The sequence below is a fragment of the Mustela erminea genome, chromosome 8 (assembly GCF_009829155.1).
Source record: "Mustela erminea isolate mMusErm1 chromosome 8, mMusErm1.Pri, whole genome shotgun sequence".
In the NCBI taxonomy this organism is placed as follows: Eukaryota; Metazoa; Chordata; class Mammalia; order Carnivora; family Mustelidae; genus Mustela; species Mustela erminea.
This window is the reverse complement of record NC_045621.1, coordinates 6,570,350-6,577,365: the sequence shown is the minus strand read 5'-3', so window position 1 is coordinate 6,577,365 and position 7,016 is coordinate 6,570,350. Positions and strand designations below refer to the sequence as shown.

The 7,016-nt window shown below is 38.0% G+C and overlaps 1 pseudogene; it reads right to left on the bottom strand.

Moving 5' to 3' along the window:
• Positions 1–6,062: 6,062 nt before the first annotated feature.
• On the bottom strand, positions 6,063–6,808 carry LOC116596877 (annotated as a pseudogene).
• Positions 6,809–7,016: the final 208 nt, after the last annotated feature.

The window sequence follows — 7,016 nt, the reverse complement described above, 5'->3', positions numbered from 1 at the left end:
GAAAGATCAGTTCCCATGTCAGGTTTCAATGGTCAGAGGGGACCTCCTCTCTCAAAAACTGAAGTCATCTTTTTTTATCCTCATTAATAGAGTTGGTTTGATAACAAGGATCAATGTCTTATCTCATTGTCAAGGGTATAAAATGTGGTGCAATTTTTAAATTCATCTTTATTTTCAAGTGTATTTATGCACTACTTTTAATGAATCAAGTACACAATAAATTGTCATTAAATTTTATAAACACATGTTTAAAAATAAATAATCCTGGGGTATAATATATTTGAATTCAATATCAATGGTTTATAAGTGTGATGCAGTAGCTTTCAAAACTGTTATGCTTTTGAAGAATGTGTTTCCTTTTTTGTTTATCCTTAAAAACGCTATTTTCACTAACACGAGCTATGACTACACAATTTTTGTATAATTTAAAGTAAACCTAAAGTGTTCTTTAGTTTTTTGTTTCAAAGCCTTTATAGATGCATACAGCAAAAAGGAAAGTCAAAGGATTATTGAATTTATTGATTTAAGATGTTTTTATTTGGTCTTGAAGACTTTCAAGAGGGAATGCTGAGTTAACATTTTTTCTCCTATTTTAGAACACTATTATTACTACAAAGATTTGGAATGTGATGATATTTTAACCAATATTAATAAAATATATTTAGCTTCAGCATAGGGAAGGAAGAAGGATAAAAAGAAACTGCTGTGTGTATGTATAACAGATGTCTGTTTAAAAGTACTATAAACTACACTGGACGTGTACCTTCCCTCGCTACTGTTACCATACACCTATTTTGTTACTTCCCTCTGTAAGAGTCAGTCTCTTGGAATAGTACACACATTAAGTGACATAAAAATAAACACATGCATTCTATTTTATTAAATTATTAAATCTATTTTATTAAAATAAGTTTTTTTTAAAGATTTTATTTATTTATTTGACAGAGAGAGACACAGCGAGAGAGGGAACACAAGCAGGGGGAGCAGGGGAGGGAGAAGCAGGCTTCCCGCCGAGCAGGGAGCCCCACGCCAGGCTCCATCCCAGGGTTCTGGGATCATGACCTGAGCCAAAGGCAGACGCTTAATGACTAAGCCACCCAGGCACCCGTCAAATAAGATTTTTATGCTACAATTTTCCCTTCCTGTCCTTAATGAGTTGTTCATTGAGCTAGGACTGTTTTCTTGAAAAGTTAATAATGTAATACTACATAATACTACATTTGTTGGTACAATCTTAAATTACTCTTAAGAGTTTTATACATAACAAGGACAAATCAAACATATGATCTAGTTACTCTGGTGTGGGGAGAAGTCTAAGTATTTTTATCCTCTCTGCTCAAAATTCAAGTACCTCAAACCCTACATTTTTATTATGTTAGTTATCTGCTTATTAATTGAAGCATATCTGAGTAAATTAATTTGATAGATCATATAATTACCAAATACAAGTGAAAGTTTCCATTAACATGTGGAATTTGCATAATAGTCTGGAAATGTTATTTTTTATATTACAGGATGGTTTTACTGTTAATATAAGCACTCTGCTTTTATATTAATGAAGTCTCATTCGAAAGAGCTTTGTTTTACCTAGTATTTCTTCCCTTTTTTTCTGACTGTAATGTTAAGAAAAGTACAATTTGTTTCTGTGAAAATTAATGTCTAAAATATAGGTAACTTTCATTAGATGTTCTGCAAGAAACACTCAGGACTAACTAATCAATTTAAACTCAAATACTTAAAGCGCCTGGGCTTATAAAAAGTACATAGAGTATAAAGGTTTTCACACTTTAATTTAAAATGACTTTCCCCATGAACATTCTCAGAGCTATCATACCTTAACATGTCAGATTTGCTCTACCAGTAACTTCCATTTACTTACAGCAGCATAGATTTTTGGTAAATATATAATAACAGTGATTTTCATGGATCTGATTTTGTTTGCTTTAAGGCAGTTATGGACAGTAATAAAAGGCCCACTGGAGTGCATTAGGGTTGTTTCTTATGTTTTAGAAAATTATATACGAAGTACAGACCCCTATCAGCTTACTGCAAAATGATAGGAACACCGTGATGCCCTGTGATTACCCGCAAGCAGAACCTGCAGAGAGTATAGGGCTTGCTGTCCATTCATGCCTCCTCCATCACAAGATTCCACCTTCAGGGACGGATCCATGAGAAATTTGGTTCTGTCATAGCCCATGTTGGTATTTCTGAGTAAGTGAATTTGTTTGTTTGTTTGTTTGAAACTGAAGGAAATAGTCTGTTACTTAAAAAATGGCAAACTGCTCGTTTCGTCCCTAATCTTCCTGGAGTTTGGGTTTGTAAGCCAATCATTTTATTTTTGTTGCCTAAGGAAATTCATACTACCTGTCTGTTCTTGTACGTAAATATCCATATTAACATCAAATCATGAAACAGTGGACGTCCCTAAAGTACCTTTAAAAGATAGTTGTTTTGTGTTTTCAGTAGATCTCTGATCATTTCACCACACACAGCGTTTAAAAACACTCAAGGGATTTGATATATATTACATTTTTAAAAAAAGTAAACCAAAGTACTAAAGAAAATAGCTTTTATGTATTGCTAGATTGGATGGAAGTAAGAGAGTTCTGAACAGGAGCCGAGGTCTGACCTGGGAAACACTGTGCTCTGTCTCAGGCAGACTAATAAATTCCCTGGATTAAGAGGAGCATCTGAAAGTTTAGACAGGAGTATGACCTTTAAGTTTCTTTTCAATTCTAAGAGTCTGCACCATTCTATATAAAACTTGAGCCTGCAGAGTGGTTGAGAATAAACTCTGGCAGATGATCCTGTCACGGATTCTTCAAGGAATTGGAGCCAACCATTTGTGAAAGCAACAGAGGATGCAAAGGAAATATTAGGCCAGCAGACAACCGGTGAATCATTCAAGGCTAGGGCACGTGGCTTGTATCGTCTAGCAGCCTGGCGTGGGGGTTCAAAGAGAGCAAGCAGAGCGGTGATGAGTCCAGGCTTAGACAGAGGCCACTGCCACCTTCTCAGCATTCCCTGGGCTAATGCGAGCCACAAAGCCAGCCCAACTCAGAGGCAGAGGGAAAAGCTTGTTGGAAGAAGTTGCAAAGTCACACTAAAAAGGGCATGACTCCAGGAAGAGATAAAGTATAGAAAGGAATTTCTACCAACTCAATCCAACGTCCACGTAGAGAATATACTTTATTAGATTATTTATTCACTTGACTTTCTATTTGATTGATTTCCATTGATTTATAAATATCCTGTCGACTTTTTCATTGATTCCTTTTGGATTCCCTCCTTTGAAAGAAATTCCTTGTCAGAGTCCAACAAAGTGAATAAAGAGAATCTTTAATAAATTTTAAAAGGTTTTATTACAGCTGATATTTTACCTACATTTAAAGTATTTTTTTTAAAGTATCTGAAGTTTGTTCCTTTGTGTTTAGCCTGCCCTTTTATTCTACTTTTGCCAGATTTGTTTGTTAGTTTCTAAATTTTAAACCTTTAATAGCATCCCTTAATTGTGAGGTTTTATTTTTTTCTCATTTATCTCTTTTTGACTCTCTATGACTGCTGAATATGTTAATTTATACTTCTTTAATTCTAGGTGGCAGCCAATCATAATTTCTGCAAGTATTTCTTCTTATTATTTAATTTTTTCCCTCTCCATCTAGAAGTCCCATGAATCTTACATTTTGTTTTATGCTTTCCATATTTTTAAAATTTTAGGTGGCTTTTGAAATAGAGAATTTCCCCATCTTTTAGTTCTCCAATTAATTCTTTGTACTTTATCATTTATTTTTCAATCCAAACAATCATTTCAACTGGTTCTTTATAATCGCTTGTCTTTTATATATTATATATAGTATTATACATATATCTCTAAGGATCTTTGTTATGCATACTTTGAGATCCTGTTCTGGGTCATTTCTTCTGTTTTCTCTTTTTTAAGTTTTTTAAAAATGTGTTGTGGTATTTTTGTTTTGTTTTGTTTTTATAGTTCTTGCATTTGTCCCAGATTTCATAGGTTTTCCTGTTTATACCTGAAAACTATTGGACACTGTGCCTAGGATATGAAGGCTTTGACCCACCTGATGAATTGAGGGTGAAGCCCTCAAGGTCCGATAAGCGTTCCTCCTGCAATCTGGGATCCTCCCTTCTGACCTTAGGAAACCTCCAGTTACTTCACCTAGGCATTGCTCTTTGCCACAAATTACCTCCTCCTATTGAGCTACTCTGTACTTTGGGGGAAGAAAGGGAGATATCAGGATCTGGCAAGATGAACTGCACTTGTTAAAATGCTTCTGAACCCAGCACATCCTGACTTCCCAGCGCTGTCTTGCCTGCAGAGGCTGTGGCTCCCCTTGCTCCATCTGGAGTGTCCGTGGTCCCCGTAATCATGCCCCGGGGGTGTGAGTGAGAGAGAAGAGCCCAGCTGGAGAGCTGTCACTTGGCACTTCTCCACTTATGATGCCTGGTCCTCTGCCCCAGTAGGCTGTCATTTACATCTCCCCAGCACACACACACACACACACACACACACACACACACACACACACACACGGATCTTGGCACAGTCTATTTTCTAGAGAGTTTCCCAAAGTTTCATTACCGTTGTTAGCTGTGTGTATTTTGCAGTTGTTATTTGGCTCTGGAGTCTACGACCCTCCTCTTACTTCCATGCTGTCTCCAAGGGTGAAGTTTGAGAGGAGCTAGCAGCTCTTTCTTTTATGACATTCTGCTTAGAGCCAACTTCTAAATAATTGTTATTGCCCCCATTTTAAAAGGAAGGGCACTTTTTAATGACAATTTAAATCTTCTCCAGGCTTGGCGCTACACTCCCTGTAGATATCTGTTGCTTAAGATAAAAATAACATTTGTTAGCTTTTCCAAAGCTTGCTGAAGAATAGCCCCACAGCACGGTCCAATTTATCAAACTTTAATATTAAGAATGTACATCCTTGGGCATGGAGTAGGGCACAGAAGTATGCAATTTAAGAAATCATCCTGGGTGATTCTCATGTACTTGGTCCGCATCTTATATTGTAAAATAAGTGCTAAGGGCAGCTCAGCTCAGTGAGTAAAGCACAGTAGAAACCAATGGATATTGGTTAGGAATTTCCTCTTCCACCTTCAAGAATAAAACCTAACTTCCTAAAAATTATATGCCCCCTAGGCAAGGATTCACAACATCTCCCAGCAGACTACTTTACAAAGGAATTTCTCAGACGTATTTATTCTAGTAATCTCTCATATTACTGATTCTCTATGTTAAATATACCACCAAAAACGTTGTAAAGACAGGTTTATCTGGGACTGAAGGATTGTGTGCCATGTAGGTAGGTAGTGTGGAGTCAGTCTATGTGAGGGCTGCTTTAGTTCCTCAGTGGAGACTTTTTCTTCCTTTACCTAGAAACAAGAGGTGCACAAATGCATTTCCTTATTGCCCACTTCTGTGAGGTTGACCTATGGATCACTTGTTTACTGAGTGGAGTGTTTCATCTTTTGAGGCCCATGGGTTTATGCAGGTATCTCTCATCTGACTGTCCTTCTGGCACATGCCCAAGGCTTTGCCTCAGTCACCCAAGATGACGTTAGAATTGCAGCTTGAAGTTACATGAATTTTCAGAACACTCAAGACCAGTCTGCATATCATGAATTGTGTTTATGTTTCTTAGGGTTTCTTTGGGGTTTTTTTTGGGGGGTTGAGGGTTCCTTTACTTGTGAGGAGGATTTTTGTTTTGATTCTGTTTTAATTTTTGAGTTTTGAACTGTAGATCTTCTCTGCAATTACTTCACAAAAAGCAATTTCTCCCTTCTGAATGCCCACTTGCAATCCTATAGAAGGTTATTTCTAACCTTATCTAATAAACTTTAGCAATTTATGGATCAACCATTTGTTTTCATTTTTGTATTTTTAAATTTTTAAGTTGTGTGAAGTATACTTTACCAATAATATATGACTAGGTAGGGTCCCCAAGTCCCTCCTCCTCTTCAGGAGAACGGGGTTGGAAACTATATAGGTCAGGAGATTCTCAGTATGTTGTGGGATGAGTTGGGGCAAGGACTCCTCAGCATCTGAAGGCCTTTCTCTTTCTCTTGTTCCTGCTGGGACTAGTGGTCCAAGGACTCTTACTCCTTGGAGACCAGTTAGACCCATTCAGCTTAGGGATGACCTTGCCCATAGTCTTGGTGGCACCAGTAGAAGCAGGGAGGATGTTCTGGGTAGCCCCTTGACCATCACACCACAGCTTCCCAGAGGGACTTTCCATGGTCTTCTGGGTGACAGTGATGGCATGTACTATGGTCAGGTCCCTCCATAATGCCAAAGTTGTCATGGATGACCTTGGCCAGAGGGGCCATGCAGTTGATGGTGCAGGAGGCATTGCTAATGATCTTGAGGGAGTTGTCATACTTCTCATGATTCATGTTCACCACAAACATGGGGGTATCAGCAGAAGGGACAGAGATGATGACCCTCTTGGCCTCACCCTTCAAGTGAACCTCAGCCTTCTTCATGATGGTGAAGACCCCTGTGGACTCCACAACATACTTAGGACCAGCATCACTGCATTTGATGTTGGTGGGATCTCACTCATGGAAGATGGAATTGGGCATTCCATTGATGACAAGTTTCCCATTTTCAGCCTTGACTGTGCTTCTGAATTTGCTGTGGTATAGCAAAACATGTAGACCATGTAGCTGAGGTCATGAAGGGGTCATCGATGGTGACAGTATCTACTTTTCCAGAATTAAAAACAGCCCTGGTGACCAGGTTCCCAATATGGCTAAATCCATTTACTCCAACCTTCATCATTGTGTCTAAGGGCCATTACTAGCATGGCACCAGAGGATGTGGCTGTCTCTCTAATAAGGAGGAGCTCAACCATTTATTTTTAGATCCATATTAAAATAGTCAACATTTTCTCTGACTCATTTATTTAATGTCTAGCAAAGTGGTGGGTACATATGTGGTTCACAGTAATAAGTGTTGCATAAGAATGAACCATTGAGATGAAACCTAC